Here is a 19,808-nt window from a genome sequence, read left to right as displayed (position 1 = left end):
TTTTTTTTTTTTTTTTTTTTTTTTTTTTTTTGGTACTGGGGATTAAACTTAGGGGCACTCTGTCACTGATCTACATACCTAGCCCTATTTTGTATTTTATTTAGAGACGGTGTCTCACAGAATTGCTTTTGCTGAGGCTGGCTTTGAACTCTCAATCCTCCTGCCTCAGCCTCCTGAGCCACCACACCCAGCATAGGGTTTTTTTCTTCAGGTTTAACACAATTTATTATGAAAAATTTTAATTTTGCAAGCCTTCATAGGCTATATATTTTGCAAATAATATTTAAAATTGAGAAACTGTAGTTCTGTCATTTTGAATGGAAAATTTTTATTGGATCTATATATATCTGTCATTATGGCCAATACTAATAAACTCATTATGAGACAAAAGGCTAGTTTTGGAGCCCAGAAATTTAAAAATGCCTAATGAATTGATTTAAAGACTACTACTGTTGAAAGCATGTAAGAACTAAGCTTTTGCAATAGATGGTTATATTCGCAGGAAATCAAAATGATTTAGGTTTGGTGGATAATCAAGAGAGTGGTTCCTTACAAATAAACAGATTCAGGAGTATATAATCATCACCCTTTCTAGCTATTCTTCTTTTTTCCAATCCTTGTACATTTTAGTGCTTACCATACCGTGTAAGAGAACATATACCTGAAGTAAATTTGAGTTCTTCCACCAGGAGAAAGAAAACCATGGGAGATAAGGAAAGACCTTAAACCTACTTTCTAATTCTAATTATGAGCAACCTGATCTAATTTTTACATAGTGAATGAGTGCTTCTTTTCTTTGTTATTTGTGCTGTTTGCCCTTCATGTTCAGAGGTAATATAAATTTTGGATTTGATGGGAGTACAGAGCATGTATCTTGAAAAGTATAATTTCATTATATTTTTACTATTTGTACTTATATATGATGATTTTAATGTGATTTGTATATGTTTTAAATATTTGTAAGATAGAACTATTTTTCCCATTCTACCTTATGGTCATTAGAAGTTTCAACTCTGTCGTTAAATTATGGACATATTGAACATTTTAAATATTTACCAATAACTTCCTAATATTGCTAAATATTTAGTGTATAAAGACAAATTAGGCAGGGTTCCTGCCCTTATGAATCATGCAGTCTGCTTAAAGAAAGATGATAATTTTGTTAAAATCTAAGGGCCATGATTGAGGTATGTTTTGATACATTTATTGAATGCTTACCATGTGTCTATGTATACAATTAATTCTTACAATTACTTTACAAGTTGGTATATTTATTTTCTCCATAATGCAGTGGAGAAACTGAAACTTAGGATAAGAGCATAGTGAATTCAGAGACCATCAAGTAATTTACTATGACTGACATCTAAGTTATAATAGAAGTATCCTTTGTTATAGGATAGAATTGCTTTATGATGTTTTTCCTATTGGCTGGTAGAAACACCATTAGTATGGCTACTCTCCATTTCAATGTCTTATTTTAACCATTGCACCTGTGGTCTGCTAGTGTGACTCCATTGATACAGTGCTCTGTTCATTTGTTAAGGCCTAGAAGTAGTAGTGGTGGGAGTATTGGGGAGATATGGGAAGGGATAAGCAAACCTCTGGAGTTGGGGATTGATAACTTCTACCCAAGCCTAACAGCTGCTATATAGTGGGTGATAAGCGATATGGAAACTGGAAAAGTTTGATTGCTCCATCTCCAATACAGAATTGTCATTTAGTCTTTGTTGTTCCATTTATAGAACATGGGTAGAGTACATTTAGTATAATTCTTAAGGACTGCAGGGTTTTCAGACTAGTAAATGATCATTGGCTTTAAAGTCACCAGCTGTATTAGCCTATACCAAAAGAGAAAAGTTAGCCTATCTTTGAAACTTTGAAGCCAGGCATGACTTGTTCCTAGCTATGAAACCTCCTAGATAACATCTCCCAATATACATCTACTTTGTTTATATTGTTTATACCTTTGTTTAGTTTAGTCTCATTCATCAAGTCTATTAGCTAGATCTGGAAAATTTGCTTCAGCTTTTACATTAGCACTTGCTGCTTCACCTTGCACCTTATTTTATGTTATGTAAATTACTTCTTAGACCTCATAAAGCAATCTCTGTTAACTTTAAACTTTTCCTTTGAATCCTCCTCACCCCTCTATCTTTATAGAATTGAAGCCAGTTAGGCCTCTTCTCTAGAATAGATTTTGGCTTAAGGGACTATTGTGGCTCTTTATTCTGTCCAGACCACTAAAGCTTTCTTCATAAGGACAATTAGGGCAGATTATGCTAAGTGAAGCTAGCGAATCCCTAAAAAACAAATGCCAAATGTCTTCTTTGATATAATGAGAGCAACTAAGAACAGAGCAGGGAGGAAGAGCAGGAGGAAAAGATTAACATTAAACAGAGACATGAGGTGGGAGGGAAAGGTAGAGAAAAGGGAAATTGCATGGAATGGAAGGAGACCCTCATTGTTATACAAAATTACATATAAGAGGTTGTGAGGAGAATGGGAAAAAAAAAAAACAAGGAGAGAAATAGACTACAGTAGATGGGATAGAGAGAGAAGATGGGAGGGGAGGGGAGGGGGGATAGTAGAGGATAGGAAAGGTAGTAGAATACAACAGTTACTAATATGGCATTATGTAAAAATGTGGATGTGTAACCGATGTGATTCTGCAATCTGTATTTGGGGTAAAAATGGGAGTTCATAATCCACTTGAATCTAATGTATGAAATATGATATGTCAAGAGCTTTGTAATGTTTTGAACAACCAATTTAAAAAAAGGACAATTAGGTTGTTTTGTTTTCTTATCATTTGTGTGTTTACTGGAATATCACTTTTAATTTCCTTCAATAACTTTTGCATTCACAAATTGACTGTTTAGTACAAAAGACCTAGCTTTCAGGCTATCTTGGCTTTTGACATGACTTTCCCACTAAACCTAATCACTTATAGCTTTTTATTTAAAGTGAGAGATATGTGACTCTTTCATTTGAACACTTAGAGGCCATTGTAGTTTATTAATTGACCAAATTTCAATATTACTAAGTCTCTGGTAATAGGGAGGACTGAGGAGATGAAGAGAGATTCGGGGGACAGCGGGTTTGTTAAGGAATCAGAACACACACAAGTTTATTGATTAAATTAATCATCTTATATGGGTGTGGTCCATGGTGCCTCCAAACAATCACAGAATTAACTTCAAAGATCAGCAATAACAGATTACCATAACGTATAATAAAAATGAAAAGGTTTGAAATATTGATAGAATTGCCAAAATATGGCATAAAGACATAAACTGAGCACATATGCTAGAAAAATGACATCAATAGACTTACACAATGCAGAACTGCCACAATTTGTAAAACAAAACCATATAATAAATAATAAATAAAATGAAGTGTGCCTATAATAAGCTTTTAAATCACATCTCTAATTGTCATACTTTATGTTCTCAATGGAAATTAGTCTTGTACTATCATATACACATACTGGAATAATTACATTTTAGAATTTTTGAACAATAAAAGCTGAATTTTAATTTAGAGTATAAAAACTTTAGATGATATTTTCCAAAGGGCAAAAAATTTGAGATTTATAGCAACAGCACTCCATAGAAACAAACAACATTTGTTTCTCTGGAAATGAAAGGTGCAAGAGAATAAATCACGTTTGGGGAGAAACTGATAGAAAAAAGACAAGTTTCTCCCAACCTTTTCATAAAATGTAAGATTTAGCATGGTTTTCAAAGAACAGAAATACAGTGATATGTCAACTTAAATCTAATGAGAAACACACAGGATAGTCTCTGGGATGAGGAAGAATACTTAAATAAATTTTTAATTAGAAAAAAATACTATGAAGCAATTTGATCTTGAATGCATTTTAAAATATACTATTACATTTCTTAAATCTTTACTAACCATTTTAAAAGTTAAGGTTGAAGCTTTAAAATTTTGTAGAAGTTTCAGATTCAAGTATAGACTTCTGGGTAAGGATCAAAGTTATGAGATATAATTTAAGAATATTGCTAAATAAAGTACTTCCAAGGTAACGGCCTTTGATTTATCTTTTCTATTAAAGATTAATAGTTTGAAATGTCAAAATATCACAGACTCAAGAAAAACTTGAGCCTTGTAATGTTACTCTGTATACTTAAATATAATGAGTCTCTAGTGTTCTGTCAGAGAGTCATATGTAGATGAAGACTGAGAGATAACACCCCGTTATCCCCTTTTACTACCCAAAATGAGTATGGGTCCTGGAGGGGAGTATATATACTGCAATATGCTTACCCAAATTTTTCTGGCTTACTCTCATGTCCCACTGTGACTCTTCATAGTTTTTTTTTTGTTGTTGTTGTTTTTGTTTGTTTGTTTGCTTGTTTCTACTTACAGGTATAATTTTACTTGGACAGAAAACTCAGGAATGAAGCATTTTGCCAGCAGACATTGGTTTTGTGAATACATAGCTGTGGTTTAAGGAATTTCTGGCTGATTCTCTCTCTCTAGTGAAGGTAAATCAAATGCTAGAGAAAATAATAGATAAGCTGTTCTGTTCTTTCTGCAGTGTTAGAAGACATTCACATATGAAATTTAAAAAAAAGAGAGAAAAATCATCTGTCAATTCTGAAGATAGCATATAGCAAACATATTTGGGTATAATGTAAAATTTGATTTTATAAAGAATATTGGGACTAGCATCAATTCAATTTATTATTTTCTTCCCACCACTAGATATCAATGATTTACCCATAAGTTGGCACTTTGCCTGTTGGGATAATAACAGGAAAAATAATAGGAAGAAGCCGGAAAATAATAGGAGGAAACAGAAAAAGGAGAAACTAGAAACAGTTTCTTTGGGAAGAAAACTAGTTTCTTTGGGAAGATACATAATATCTCTAGCCTTAAAGAGTGAAAAGAGCTGATAGTCTTGCTAAATAAACAGACATGCAACATACAAAAAGACACAAAAGAGCATAAAAATGGCTGTTGTTATAAGTTATTTTTATTTCCAGTCATGTAAACTCACTGGGAGTTTTCATTAGAACCTGTGTACTGTTAAGAGATGAGATTCCTTGGAGTTCCAGGATGAAGATGCATATGCCAGATTTAAAGTTAGGTAGTCAGTGTAGTTAGATAAATTGGGTCTAATAGTGAAATCTAAAATGGAGGCCATGCTGAGAATGATTCCAGGAAACACAGGACAACTCATGGAATGTTAATGAAGTCCCGAAAAGGCCCTAGGCCAAAGTCCATCCCAAAGAAGTGTTAATGAAGTCCTTCCTGCTCAGACTACTTCTTTGGCCCACCTGTGTCCCACCCCTCGGGCCTTCCCACCTACATTCCATCACTGAAAGAACTATAAAAAGGGGAGACAACAGCCCTTCCACGGATTCCACCTCTTGGGTCCCCTTCTTCCTCATGGAGAAGTCTTTTCTGCTGTCCTTTAATAAACTTCTAATTTCTACTCTGACCTTGCCTCGGTGTGATTCTTTGGCGTTATTCTTCAACATTGGGGAAGCAAGGACTCGTCACCGGTCAACAGTGGTAACATTATGGCATTATAAAAAGATAGGAGCTGGAGGCTTTTTCTAGATTCATAGCAATGTAAGAACTTCCATACCAGTATTCTACCATTATTGTGATGCAACTACTTTTGGGTCTATTTATCTCTGTAAGATATTATGGCAATGAGGGATTTGAACTTTCATGAATGAAGAGCAATAATCTAGTTTTAGAGAACAAGGAGAGGATAATCTAATATTAAAGTGTTGACCTGAAAATAGCCACAAAATAGCCTTTATCTTTACCCCTTAATGGCTGGGACAAATTTTTAATGTAACTCTTAATTTTGATCATCCTCCCTAAAATTAAACTGATTAAGGACTAATTTTCTGGTTATAGAGGTGATTCCAGTAGCAGATTTTTCTAACTGAGTGGGTCTTAATATGGTCTCAGTATGGAGATAAGAATACACTGACTATTTGCCACTTCCAATGCTCATCCAAACTAGAGTAAAAGGAAGGGGAGGATCCCTAGCAAAGAGAAAGTACAGTTTCTTGACCCTCTAGGAAAGTTACAGATTAATTTCCTTTCCTTTTGTAACCCACCACTATAAATCAATGGTTTACTCATAAGTTAGCACTTTGCCTGTTGGGATTTGTTTAAACATCCAGACAGAAGCACTTCTATTTATGTCCCTTATAAAACTTTTCAGGATAAAAACTTATTTTTCTAAGTAGAACAAGGTTTTCAACCCAAGAATAAATCTACCGTGGTAAGGAAATTGGTCATGTTTTAGAAATGGGGCATAATTCTATAGACTGATGGTGGGCAGGATTAGGGAAGATAAAATTTGGAAAAGGGGTGCTGAGCAGACACAACCAAAAATTTTCTGTGATTCTTCTCACACAAAATATCAAGCCTTTAGAGAAGTGCTTAGTTTTGACTTCCTTCCTTCCAACTCTGAATTGTCATTATGATTAGCCCAAAGTTCTCTAGATTTAATAATAAAAGTTTACAAAGAAACCTAGACTGTAAAGGTTGGTTCTTTAAATTGGTTGTAGTTGTAGAATCCCCCCTCACACACACCACAGAAAACTAGTATATACTTGGTAGGCAAGATTCTGTATCATTCCTCAGCATTTCTTCAAGGGAGATAGGACTTCTAACATAAGGACAGGGATTATCTATCGTCCATATAGATTCCCAGTTTCTTCTTTGGTTCTTAGATTGCCAGAGAAAACCACCATCTATTGCAGAAGAAAATAACTAAAACCGAACATTAAAGCCCTTTGGGGACTTTCATTCCTCAATTATATGTCTGCTTACTCATACTTGTGAGAATATGTAACAGTAATGTTAAAAATAAGTAATACTTGTTCTAAACCATGGGTGACAAACTATTTGGGGGCTTGGGTCAATTCCATCTTGCCACCTGTTTTTGTAAATAAAATTTTATTGGAACGTGACTACTCCCATTTGTTTCCATATTTTGTGTGAATACTTTTGTACTAAGACAACAGAACTGAGAAGTAAAAAAGACCATATGAGTCACAAAGTCTAAAATATTTACTCTCTGGCCCTTTATAGAAAATGTTTGCTGATCACTGTTCTAAGCACATAATATGTATAACAACAATTACACAAAGTAGGTGATATTTTTCCCACTGCTATTTTACGTATGAAGCTGAACAAACATAAGAGTTTTAAAATTTCCTTAAATTCACACAGCTATTGAGCATTAGAGGGCCAGTCTTACATCTTCTCTCAAAATTTTAAAATATTAGTCAAAGGTAGTGTTCATCAAGACTCTGGTAATAATAGGAAATATTAATAAAGAATACATATGAGGGCTGAGATGTTTTATCATTTTGATCTAGCATGTCTCCCAAGGTCCATATGGTAAAGGCTTAGTCCCAAGAAAAGGTGCTATTAGAAGGTGACAGAACCTATAAGAGGTAGGGTCAAATGGAAGATCTTTAAGTTATTGGGGTGTGTGCCCTTGAAGGGAATAGTAAGAACCTGGCCCTTTCCTTTTCTTCTTTTTCATTTCTTGTTCATGGCATGAATGGCTTTATTCCACCATGCACTTCTCACCATAATGTGCTGCTTCCCCACAGGCCCAAAAGCAATGGGGCCAAGCAATCTTGAAACCTCTGAAACTAAGCCAAAAATAAATCTTTCTTTTTAAGTTGATTATTTTAGGTATTTTGTCACAGTAACAGAAATCTGACTAATGCAGTAGAATCCAGTAGTTCTCAACAAGGGGTGATTTAAAATTCCCAGGAAATATTTGACAATATTTGAAGACATTTTTGGTTGTCATAACTAGGAAAGTCAATGCTACTTGCTTCTAGTGGATAGAGGCCAGGGATACTGCTAAATATACTATGATGCATAGGAAAGTCCCACTTCAACAAAGAATTATTTGAACAAAAATTTTAATAATGTAATTATTATGTAAAATTTTATTCTGATCAAGTCAGGTTAGGCCCTATTTTATTATAATAAACATGGGCTCAACTCAGTTTACCTCACTTAACTGACATTTAAGTATACATAGGGAACATGTATAATTTTGGCAACTAAGGTAAAAGCATCTTTGAGAAATGGAAGGTGTTTAGAGTACAGAGTACTGGTAGAAGCATAAGTTTTTATGCTTTCTATACTAATGAAGCCAGAATTAGATCCAAAGTCAGTATAGATAGTAAATTAAGTCAGGTCAGATGAGTCAGGCCAATTTTGAGTTGAGTCCTGGGAGGTTGGAGACTGTCCCCCTGAGGGATTGAAATGCTAATTCTTTCAAAGCCCTTCCTCCACCCTTATCAAGAACCTCCCCCTGCTCCAACCTGTTGCTAAGGTAACCTGTCCCAGGAATTGCCCCTCCCTACAGGAAGCTATAAGGTTGTTAATTAATGTGTCCTTGGCTGCTCCATCCTGCCCTTCCCCATCAGCCTACCTGTTTCCCACCTTTTGGCCATTCCACTAGAATTTCCAAGGCCCAGTCAAATGCCTAGTCAAGTATGCAGGAAGGAGAAAGATAAGGGGTAGAGGGCCAGAGAACAAAGGAAGCCTGGGACATATAAAAAGGGCAGAACACCTCACTTCTTGGGATATCAGGATACCAGCTATGGCTCCCTTCTCCCTCCCAGGAGAAGTTTATGTTACCCCTTTTTAAATAAACCCTTCTTTATATGCTTGCCTTGGCGTGCTTCTCTAATGTTCATACTTCAACATGTGAGGAAGCAGGACTTATCACCAGTAACCATTGGTACCACGAATGTTCTACTGTGATTACCCAATTAGTCCCTCTCAGCTAACTATCATTTCTGTAAGGACTACTGATACTAATTAGCGGGTTCTCTTCCTCTATATTCCCTTATGTCACAAAACCCTTTCTTTACTCATGGATTCTGTATTAGTTTCCTCTTGCTGCTGTAACAAATTATGTTAAATTTAGTGGCTTAAAACAACACAAATTTATTCTCCTTCAGTCCTGCAGGTCATAAGTCCAAATTCAATCTCAGTGGGTTAAATCAAAGTATCAACATGGCTGGCTCTTTCTGGGACCTCTGAGGGGGAGAATCTATAACCTTTTGATCTTTCCATCTGCAAGGCAGAGCACTCTAATTTATGCTTGTATGTCTTTTGTTGCATTCTTTTTTGACTGACTTCTGAACCCTTCTTATGAGGACCATTATATTTACATCAGGCCTATATGAATAATCCAGAGAAATTTCTCCAACTCAAAAACTTTTTAACTTAATCACACTTGAAAAGCCCCTGTTGCCATAGAAAGTAATATTCACAGGTACCGGTGGTAAGGGTATTAAGGCCATTTATCTTCTAATGCCTGATATTGCCTTCACTTTTTGTGTTACATAACTTCTGCCCATTTTTCTCTACATATATTTCAAACTTCCTCCAGTCAAATACCTAATTGGATCAGTTAGTAACCCTCCAACTTTTTGTTGCATTCTTATTGGGCAGAACTCTTGTGTTTGGTTAGCTCATAAATTGATAGCCACAGTAAATGGCTGCTCTTGGATCAGGTACTGATTCCTAACCCAGTCAGTGATGTGAAGATATACAGCAAGGTGATTCATGGATAAGGGAAAGCTTGTTGCAGTATGGAAAATCTAATTAATGGCCCCATTTTTTTACCCTCCTGAATCCATGCCACTTGCTATGATGAAGAAGCAGAACAAATTTTTTCATCCTCCTATTTTGGACCATTCCATGTGATTTATTTTGGTCAAAAACTGAGTAGAAGTGATGGGACACTCATGTGGAACCTCTGTCAAGAGAACATGCATTTCTTCTTTTATGCATTTCTACCATTGCCATGGGAAGAACAGGTGTGGAACAGCCTGCCAGACCCAGGAAAAGAATGAGAGACTTGTAATGTCTAGGAGTACCAGCTGGTTCTCCCTCATGGGCTCATCCTAGATTGGCTAACCTGTGTTCAGCCTATTGATTCATGGACTAAATAAATATAGTACTACTAAGACTTGGAGGTTTTTTGTCACAGAGCAAGAGCTAATGGACATAGGCAACTTTCTTCAAAATGAATCTGTAGATGTGTTAGCTTTTACCAGAATGGGGCTATGGATATGACAATCAATCAAGGTGCCATAAGTTTCCCTGAGAAGAGGTGGTGGGTGACCTTAAAGCCCTAGACAGACTGACCAAACCCAAAACTCTAATGAGAAAGAAAGTTATCTCTTTTTGTGAGTTCATATTCAAAAATTTCAATCCTTGGTACTATTGGCTCTGATTATGACTGATAATTCCAACATAATAGGTAGAAAAACAGGTGTTAGAATGACAAGGGTAGAAATCCCAGCCATCTATTACAAGAACCAATCTATTGGTAGCTGAGACTTTCTCATACTTTTCCAAAATGTCAAGCAACATTCATGAAGAACTATGGAAAATGCAGTGCAGCATAAATATTTGACAGGATCAGGAAATTCACAGGTGTATCAAGTGTAATGTGGATCAAAATCCAGAATCCAAAATCAAGACTCCTTCTGGGGAAGAATCTTGGCTTTACAAAACTAGTGAGAAATGTCAGTGTAGCTATTACAGTATCTTAGAGAAGGTTCAAACTACAGAGATTTTTTATCCACCATTTCTCATGGCACAGAGGAAGAATGGGGCCATTAATATGTTTGGGACATTTGTAAATATGGCAGTCACTGCTGCAATTTGCCTGTCAAACTGTTTAATAGTTTTGGCCTTATTTTATTTACATAACATTTTCTTTTGGTACTCTGTGGTTCACATGTGTTCAAAGAAAAGAGAAGAATATGTGTAAAGCTTCTCAAGATATATATGTTTCATGAAATTTCCTAGAATATTTTAGGGCTCAAGCCTACAGAAGTATGTGAACTTGGTGATATAAAGAACACCATACAATATTTTTATCCATCCTCCTTTTGTTTACCCTATGGTTAAGGAGAAAAAAAATTCTCATATAAGAGTAATTATATGACTATAAAGAAATGTTAACTAATAAACTTTCTAGCAAATATTTTATCATGTAAAATATTTTAAGATACTATTTTGCATAATTTAGATAAGATTTTTACGTAAGAACTTATTTTTTTTACTGTCTGCATTGGTAAATATATAAGAAACAGTAAACTAGGTAATATTGTGGGACAAATTGTACTATTAATTCTTGCCTTTTAATTTATGAGAAGGAAATGGTGAACTAGTAAAATAAGCGAAGAATTATAGGTATGAGTCAAATAATCAAATATTATTCTTCTTAATCTTTTATTTTATGACCATAAATATAACTTTATTCAAAAATATTAAATTTATGATAGCAGAGAAAAGGCTTCAAGATGTTGGATCTGAAAATTTTAGGCTCAAGGAACCAAGCCTGACAATTTCTAAATGGGTAAGTTTTCTTGTTTTTTTTTTTTTTAATGTTATTAATATATGTAGCATAATATACCACTACAGAAGTGTCTCTTCTTCAGACATATGAATAACAACAAATAATCCTATAATAACTACCTTGAAATGAGTTTTTAATTGCTTTGATGACTATAGTAGCAATTCTCAAAATATGTTAGCTCTGTTTACTTCCAATTTTATTCAGCATATGGGCATAGGAAAGCATTAGCATTTTCCAATTCCAAGGATAAATGTTTTCAATGTTAAAATAGCTCAGAACAGTTTTATGTTTTTCATCATGAAGTTCAAGCAAGAAATATAAATACAGAAACTTGGGTCTGCTGATGTTATTCTCTGAATAAATTTGGTCAAACTGACAAGGATAAGGCCATAGTGCCATGGATCAACTCTTTTAGCTGCCTGTAACTACCAACTCAGTTAAATACATAATGCAAAATTAGTTCCACTGGTAGGCCAGCTAAATGCAAATGTTCACACTATATAGGTGTGTATTGAACCTAAACACTATCCCTCACTTCTAAATATTCTTTGCATGGAAGATGGAGGCTCTGGTGATTACTGCCATACCTGGTAGTAGAGTGTCCGAAAACGACAGGAATTTGGGCTTGAGTCTTTGTTCACACAGATTAAAAGAAATAAGACTTTCATCACTAGTTTTCAACTGAAATTAATTTTGATCAAGAACCTATTCTATTCAGGGGTAGAAATTAGATAACATTGCCATTTATTCCCCTGTTCTCCCAGTATTGAGTTCAAGGCCCATACGGCTTATAAAATGTCAAGGCATGGGTAGTGGGGGTAGAGGGAAAATTTGATATAAGACAGTGTTAGTCTTGGCATCAACAATGACAGCTTCTTTCTATTCTATCTCTCAGAACACATCCAAGTTTTTATTTTTTCTAACAACAAGATTCTTTTGAGTTTACTCCATACAATTCTAGTGCCCCTGTTAGATGTTTGGGTTCATCACGTTACTCCTACATCATGCATCCTCATGAAACTTGCCAAATCTAGTTTAACATTTCACCATTTTCTTGCTTCTCATATACGTATTAGAATTATCCTATTGCTCTTATGCTGTGTTCACTCTGACAGAAAGAATTGAAAGGGCCTCAAACTAATCTCTCTGGACATCCATGTGACCATTGCTTCACATGCATCCTCATTCTTCAAGTCTCTTCAACAAACTAATACTTCGTTGTGTGGAATTATGCTTCAGTCTCTAATTGAAACCCTAAGAACCTTAAGAAAGAGATATTTTTAGCATTTAGAGCTTAGTTTACGTCTTAAAGGAGGATTTCATAAAGAGGTATTAAGTCAAAGTGATCCTAGGAATAGGAATAACAGGATCTAAGATATGGGGGCTGATATAATGAGACATGGACAAAGCAGTTGATTCAAGGACAATGGGAAGACTAGCTTGATTATAAAGTTGGATTCTTGCTGGGGAATAATGGAAAGTAAAGTCAAACACACAGGATGGGTCCTACTTCATGGTGAATTTCCTAAGGCCAGAGATGTATTTCTTGTGCAATAAGGAGTTTTTCCTCAGAATTTTGACTGAAAGCAATTTCAGTGAAGTGCAGAGCAGAGAAGAATAGTCCTAAAATTTATGATTATAGAATGATATTTTGATTTTATTATAGTCAATATTGCTTATTTTTCATCTTTATACCACAATACATTCTAATGAAGACTGATGGATTTCTAGTTCTCTGTTGAACTTGTGACTCTTGTGAGATAATCTTGCATGGGCCTCTGGGATAAAAGGTCTATAAGAAAGGTGCCACAGACTTACTAATAAATAAGCTCCAACCTGAACCAAATTCAGGTGTACAAGAGTCAGTTGTTGAAAACTTCTTTCAAAACCAAGCAGAACAGAAGTTTATAAAGTTTCTTTCTTCTCCACTCTATCTTCAGGGGGAAATTTCCTAGGGCAAAAACTGCTACAGCCATAGAAGCACATCTGTATTTTCTTTTAAAAGTGAAATCATCCTTTATCCTGTAGTGTTATGTCTCAATCTGGCTTGACTCAAACCATGCAGTATGCAGTGGGTAAGGCTGCTAGAAAGGTGAAGAGCTCTGGGCCCTGACTGTTCCCTGGAGTATCAATCTTGGTTTTGCCGCTGGTAGGACTTTTGATTTACACCTTTGCAGAAATACATAAAACTGTTTCTGCTAAGAACAGCAACACCTTATAGAATATAGTGTTTGGCCCTAAAACCAACTATCTTACAATTGTATTTTGTGTTTGTGATTCTTGGGGATAGAGGTGAATGATATAGGGTAAATGGTGATATGGTCTAAATTTTTATGTCCCCCCCCATATTTGGATGTTGAACCTGATTTGTATATGATAATAGTAAGATATGGGGCTTTTAGGAGGTGATTAGGTCATGAAGGCCTCATGAATGGGGAATGGACCTTTGAAAAAGAAGCCTCAGAGAGCTGACTTGCCCCTTCTACCATGTGAGGACACAGGGAGAAGGCACCAAACATAGTAAGGGAAAAGGTTCCCTCCAGATAGTGAATCTTGTAGTGCCTTGATATTAGACTTCCCAGTTTCTAGAATTGTGAGAAGTTTATGTTATTATAGATAATCAGTTTATAGTATTTTGAGATAGCAGTCTAAATGGGCTGAGAGAATGAATCAAGGAGTTGGTGCAGGACACAAAGGAGAAAAGGGGAGGTTTTTCTAGTAATATTAAATTAGAACTATAACAGCTATTTCTTTTTTGTGACAAATTTAGAAAATTTCCTAGAATATCCAATGCTAGGATAGAGTAGAATAAAGCTGTCCCTCTGGAACAGCAGAGAGATTTTTTTTTTAAATTTTTATTGTTGGTAGCAGAGAGATTTTTATAAATAAAGCCAGTATCCATCAAGAGTCTTAAATATATCAGTAATTCCATTTCTGTTGTTTTTACAAGAAATATAAAATGGGTAATATTTTTATGCACAAAGATGTTCATTACAAGATTACTTCTAATAAATTTTAATTACAAAAGGGTAGGAATTGTTGACTAAAATATGATTATATTTATATATAATGCAATATTATATGTAATGCAATAATGGATCTCTTAAATGATGTTCAAGCCATGTGTGGTGACACATGCCTATAATCCCAACTACTAGAGAGGCTAAAGCAGAAAGATCCCAAATTTAAGGCCAGCCAGCAACTCTGTGTCAAAATAAATTAAAAACAACTGAGGATATAACTCAGTGGAAGTATGTTTACTTAAAATTGTGTTCACAAATAATTTTTAATCACAAGGTTTGCAATTCTGATCACTAAGATTAAAAAAGCATATTGCAAAATTAAATGTGTAATATTACATTAATTAAGTAAAAATATACATTAAAATATGAGAATTACATCAGAATGACAGCAGAATTTGCTTCTGAGTGGTGGGTGATTCTATTCTGACATTCTCAAAGGTCAGCATATTTTCAGGCTGTGACCCTCTGCAAGAGATTTTCTATAACATCATTTCTAATACAAAATATTATACTTCTATAAAGATGTTGATAATTGAACCACATAGTCACAAAATGAAGCTTACTTCCCAATAATCTAATCCCTCTCTATTGTAGATGATCTCTTTAGGAAGTATTACAGATTCATGTTTTTTAATAGTAGTCTATTTTAACTGCTTAAAATGTTATGGAAGCAAGGTGCAGCGGAAATGATAACATATGACATAGACTAGGGGTTTCTGAATAAGGTATGTTTCTGAAACCAGGAGCACCAGCATCACTTGTAAGCTTATTAGAAGTACCACTTCTCTAGTCCTTCCAGAAACTAGTTTAATTAGAAGCTCTGGAGATCTGGCCTAGTAATCAAAATTTTAACAGGTCCTGGTGTTCTGATTCATACTCAAGTTTAGGAATCACTCACCTAGAGCACAGGTAGGTTAAAAACGTGACCAGTTCTTGCATATAAAATGTTAATGGAATATAACCTTTCTCAATGTTTGCATGTTGTCTATAGCTGTTTTCATACTACTATAGCAGTGAGTAGTTTTGATAGAGACCTTAAGGTCCACACATCCTAAATTTTTTTCTATTTGAATCTACAGGAAAAAAAATGCCAACCTCTAGTCTGGAGGTTAGAAATCTCTTTATATTTACTTTATATATTTTTCACTATTGAAAATATAAATAAATATTAAAAATTTACCCTATGACTGGTGTTCTGTGACAGTGTCTATGAACTTAAAAGTTTAATTGACTATGTTAATGTGAATTTCATTAATGTAGACATTTTTTTGGAGCATATAGAATGACCATTTGTATGAACTATCCTTAACTTCTGTTCTATAAATAAATATTAAATCAAAGAAAAATAATTCTTAAAAATGAAAAGAAATTACAAAAGTTTATATATTGCTGAGACAAATAAATCTAAAGGGTTCCACCTGCTGGTAGAAATAAAAAATGACTACTAGTTAAAATATGCAATCTAAAAATCATCTGGTAGGTCAGAAGTGATAGATAAATTTAAACTGAAAGGATGATTGTCTTGTTCTTTATTTTAAAGAATAAATTAATATAATTAATAATTATGATATTTCTAGATATATATGATAATATTATTTTTAGTTTTTTGAGGAAGCTTCATTTGTTTTCAAAATGACTATACTAATTTATAATACCACAAACAGTTTACAAGGGTTCCCTTTTCTCCACATCCTTGCCAACACTTGCTTTCATAGTTTTAATGATAGCAAGTCTAACAGGTATGAGGCGTATCTCATTGTGGTTTTAATTTGTATTTCACTGAGAAATAAAAAAGTTATGCATTTAAAAAAATGTATTTATATATAGTCAATTTTCCCAACACCATTTATATATATGTATCTTTTGGCCATTAAGTCCTTAGCCCATTTTTAAATGGGAGTTTTATTCTTCTTATTGGTTGTATTTCCTTATATATCCAATTTGCAAATGTTTTCTCCAATTCACAGTTTGTCTCTTGACTTAGTTGTTTCCTTTGCTTTTCAGAGCTTTTTAATTTGGTAGATTACCATTTGTTAATTTTTACTTTCATTGCTTATACTCTCAGGGTTTTATCCTTGGATAAAAAAATCATGGACCTTTTTCCCATTTAGTGGTTTTATAGTGTCAGGTCTCATGTTTAAGTCTTAAATACATTTTGAGTTGACTCTTTTTTATGGGCAAGGTGAGTGTCCATTTTCATTTTTCTGTACATGGATATTCAATTTTCCCAACATCATTTATTTTAAGAGACAATCCTTTCCCCAATATGTGCTCTTGGGAACTTTATTGAAAACCAATTGATCATAGATGCATGGATTAATTCTGGGATTTCTGTCCTATTTTCATTGGTTGCTGTGTAATTTTCATACTAGTATCCTGCTTTTATATTATTGTGGCTTTGTAAAATATTTTAAAATCTGGTAATACAATGCCTCCAGCGTTGTTCCTTTTGTTCAAGATTGCTTTGAATATTTGGGGGTTTTTAAGGCTTTATACAAATTTTAGGATGGTTTTTCTATGTCTGTGAAGACAGACATTGGAATTTTGATATGGATTGCACTGCACCTGCAAATCACATTGGGAAGAATGGACATGTTAACAATACTAGCTCTTCTAACCCATGAATATGGAATGTTTTCCCATTTATTTATGTCATCAATTTCTTTCATCAATATTTTATGGTTTTCAATATGTCAATTTTCACTTCCTTTTTTGAATTAACTCTTAATTAATGTATTAATTTTTGATACTATTATAAATAAGATGATTTTCTTAATTACTCTTTTCAGAACTATCTTTGTTAGTGTATAGAAATACTGCTGATTTTTGTAAAGTTTTTGATTTTTGTATCCAGCGGCTTTGCTAAATTTATAAGTTCAAACAGTTTTTTAGTGTAGACTTTAAGATTTTCTATATAAAAGATCACATCATCAGCAAACAGACAAATTTACTTCATCCTTTCCTGTTTGAATGTGCCCTTATCTAATTGCTTTGGTTAGGATTTCTAATACGACATAGAAATAAGTGTTGGGAGTAGTAATCTTTATCTAATTCCTGATTTTAGAGAAAAAGCCTTCAACTCTTTATCATTGAGTATGATGTTAGTTGTAGAGTTGTCTTTTATGACCTTTATAGCATTGAGGAACATTCCTTCTATACCTACTTTGTAGAGAGTTTTTATCAACAAATGATACTGAATTTTGTCAAATTATTTTTCTGTACCCAGTGATATATGATAGTTTTTGTCTTCTATTCTATTAATATGACCAAACACATTCATTGAGTTGCATCTGTTGGATCAGTCATATATTTAGAAGTCTATCCAACTCTAAGGTGAATACTTTATTTAAGGTACTGTTGAATATGGCTTGTGAGTATTTTTTCTGAGAATTTTTGCATCTCTGTTTATCATTAATGTTGGCCTGTAGGTTTGTTTTTCTTGGGGCTTCTTTGGCTTTGGTATCAGGTTGGCGCTGGTCTTGTAAAATAAGTGAGCAATTATTCCCTCCTCTTCAACATTTTGAAGAGATTGAGAACTGCTATTACATTTTCTTTAAATGTTTGGCAGAATTCTGTTTTGAAGCCATTTGTTTTCTTGTGAGGAGACTTTTAATTACTTATTCAGTCGCCTCACTTTTTATTGGTCTTATCAGATTTCTAGTTGCTTTGTCATTCAGGTTTTGTAGGTTATATTTCTTAGAATTTTACATTTTTAAAAAATTTATTGGTATGTAATTGCTTATGTAGTCTTTTAAGATCCTTTGAATTTCTATTATTCGCTGCAATTTCTCCTCTTTCACTACTGATTTCATTTATTTGAATCATCTCTCATGTTTTCCTCAGTCTGAAAATTTCCTCAGTTTGAAAATTTTGTTTAGCTTTTCAAAAAAACTAATTTTTAGTTTCATTGAACTTTTTTTGTTTTTTATTCTCTATTTTATTTATTTCTGCTCTAATCTTTGTTATTTACTTCCTTCTACTAAGTTTAGCTTAGTTTGTTTTGCTTTTTCTAGTTTCTTAAGGTACAGTATTAGGGTTTTTTTCCCTAATATTTTTAGATGGACACAACACCTTTATTTATTTTTATGTAATGCTGAGGATCAAACCCAGTGCCTCACAATTTTTTTAATTAAACTTATTCTTAGAAATTTTTGTAATTATTTTTGAATAGCATTGCTTTCATCATTTCTTTATCAGCAAGTTCAATATTGGTATATTAAAATGCTGAGTTTCATATATGCAATTTATTTATTAGTTCTAAGAGAATTTTAGTGGATGCTTTGTGAGTTTTTTGGTACCTGGGATATTGAACCCAAATGTCTTTAAATACTGAGCCATGTCCCCATCCCTTTTATTATTATTATTATTATTATTATTATTATTATTATTATTATATTTATTTTGGGACAGGGTCTCACTAAGTTGCTTAGGGCCTCACTAAATTGCTTTAAATTGGCTTTAAACTTGCAATCTTCCTGCTTCAGCCTCCTGAACTTCTGGGTTTATAGGTGTATGTTTGTTTTTTTAAGGTATGTAGAATATGATTATTTGCAAACACAGATATTTTCACTTCTTCTCTTCATATTGTTATGTCTTTTTTTTTTTCTCTTGCCTAATTGCTCTGGCTAAAAATTCCAATACTATGTTGAATAAAAGTAGTGAAAAAGAACATCCTTGCTTTGTTTCAGATCTTGGAAGAATCTCTTTATTTAGCTTTCCTCATCCATTATAATGTTGGCTATGAGTTTGTTATAGAAACATTTTATTATGTTGAGGTAAATTTCTTATGTGTTTAATTTTTTCAGGGTTTTTGATAATGGAGGCATATTGATATGAACAAATGTATTTTTGCATCTATTAAGATGATCATGATTTTTGTTCTGCATTCTGTTGTTGTCATGCATGATATTTATTCATTTATAAATGTTGAACCATCCTTGCATCCCTGAATAAATCCCACTTGATCATGGTAAATGATATTTTTGATGTTCTGTTAAATTCAACTTGCCAGTATGTTTTTTGAAAATTTTTGCATCTGTATTATTCAGGGATATTAGTCTAGTTTTCTTTTTGTTTCATTTTCTTTCTTTTTGCTGTGGTGTGTGTGCGTGTGTGTGTGTGTGCGTGTGCGCGTGCGCGCGCGCACACGCATGCATGAGGGGAGAGAGAGAGAGAGAGAGAGAGAGAGAGAGAGAGAGAACACATGTGCTTATGTGCACGCATCCTTATTTGGGTATCAGGGTAATAATACTGGCTTTGCAGATGAGCCTGGAAGAATTCCTTCTCTTATAAATTTTTGGAATAGTTTGAGAAGAATTGATGTTATTTCTTATTTAAAGGTTTGGTAAAACTGGGCAATGAAGCCATCAGTCCTG

This window comes from Marmota marmota, unplaced genomic scaffold, assembly GCF_001458135.2.
Source record: "Marmota marmota marmota unplaced genomic scaffold, marMar, whole genome shotgun sequence".
Lineage (NCBI taxonomy): Eukaryota > Metazoa > Chordata > Mammalia > Rodentia > Sciuridae > Marmota > Marmota marmota.
Note: the sequence above shows the minus strand (reverse complement) of the source record.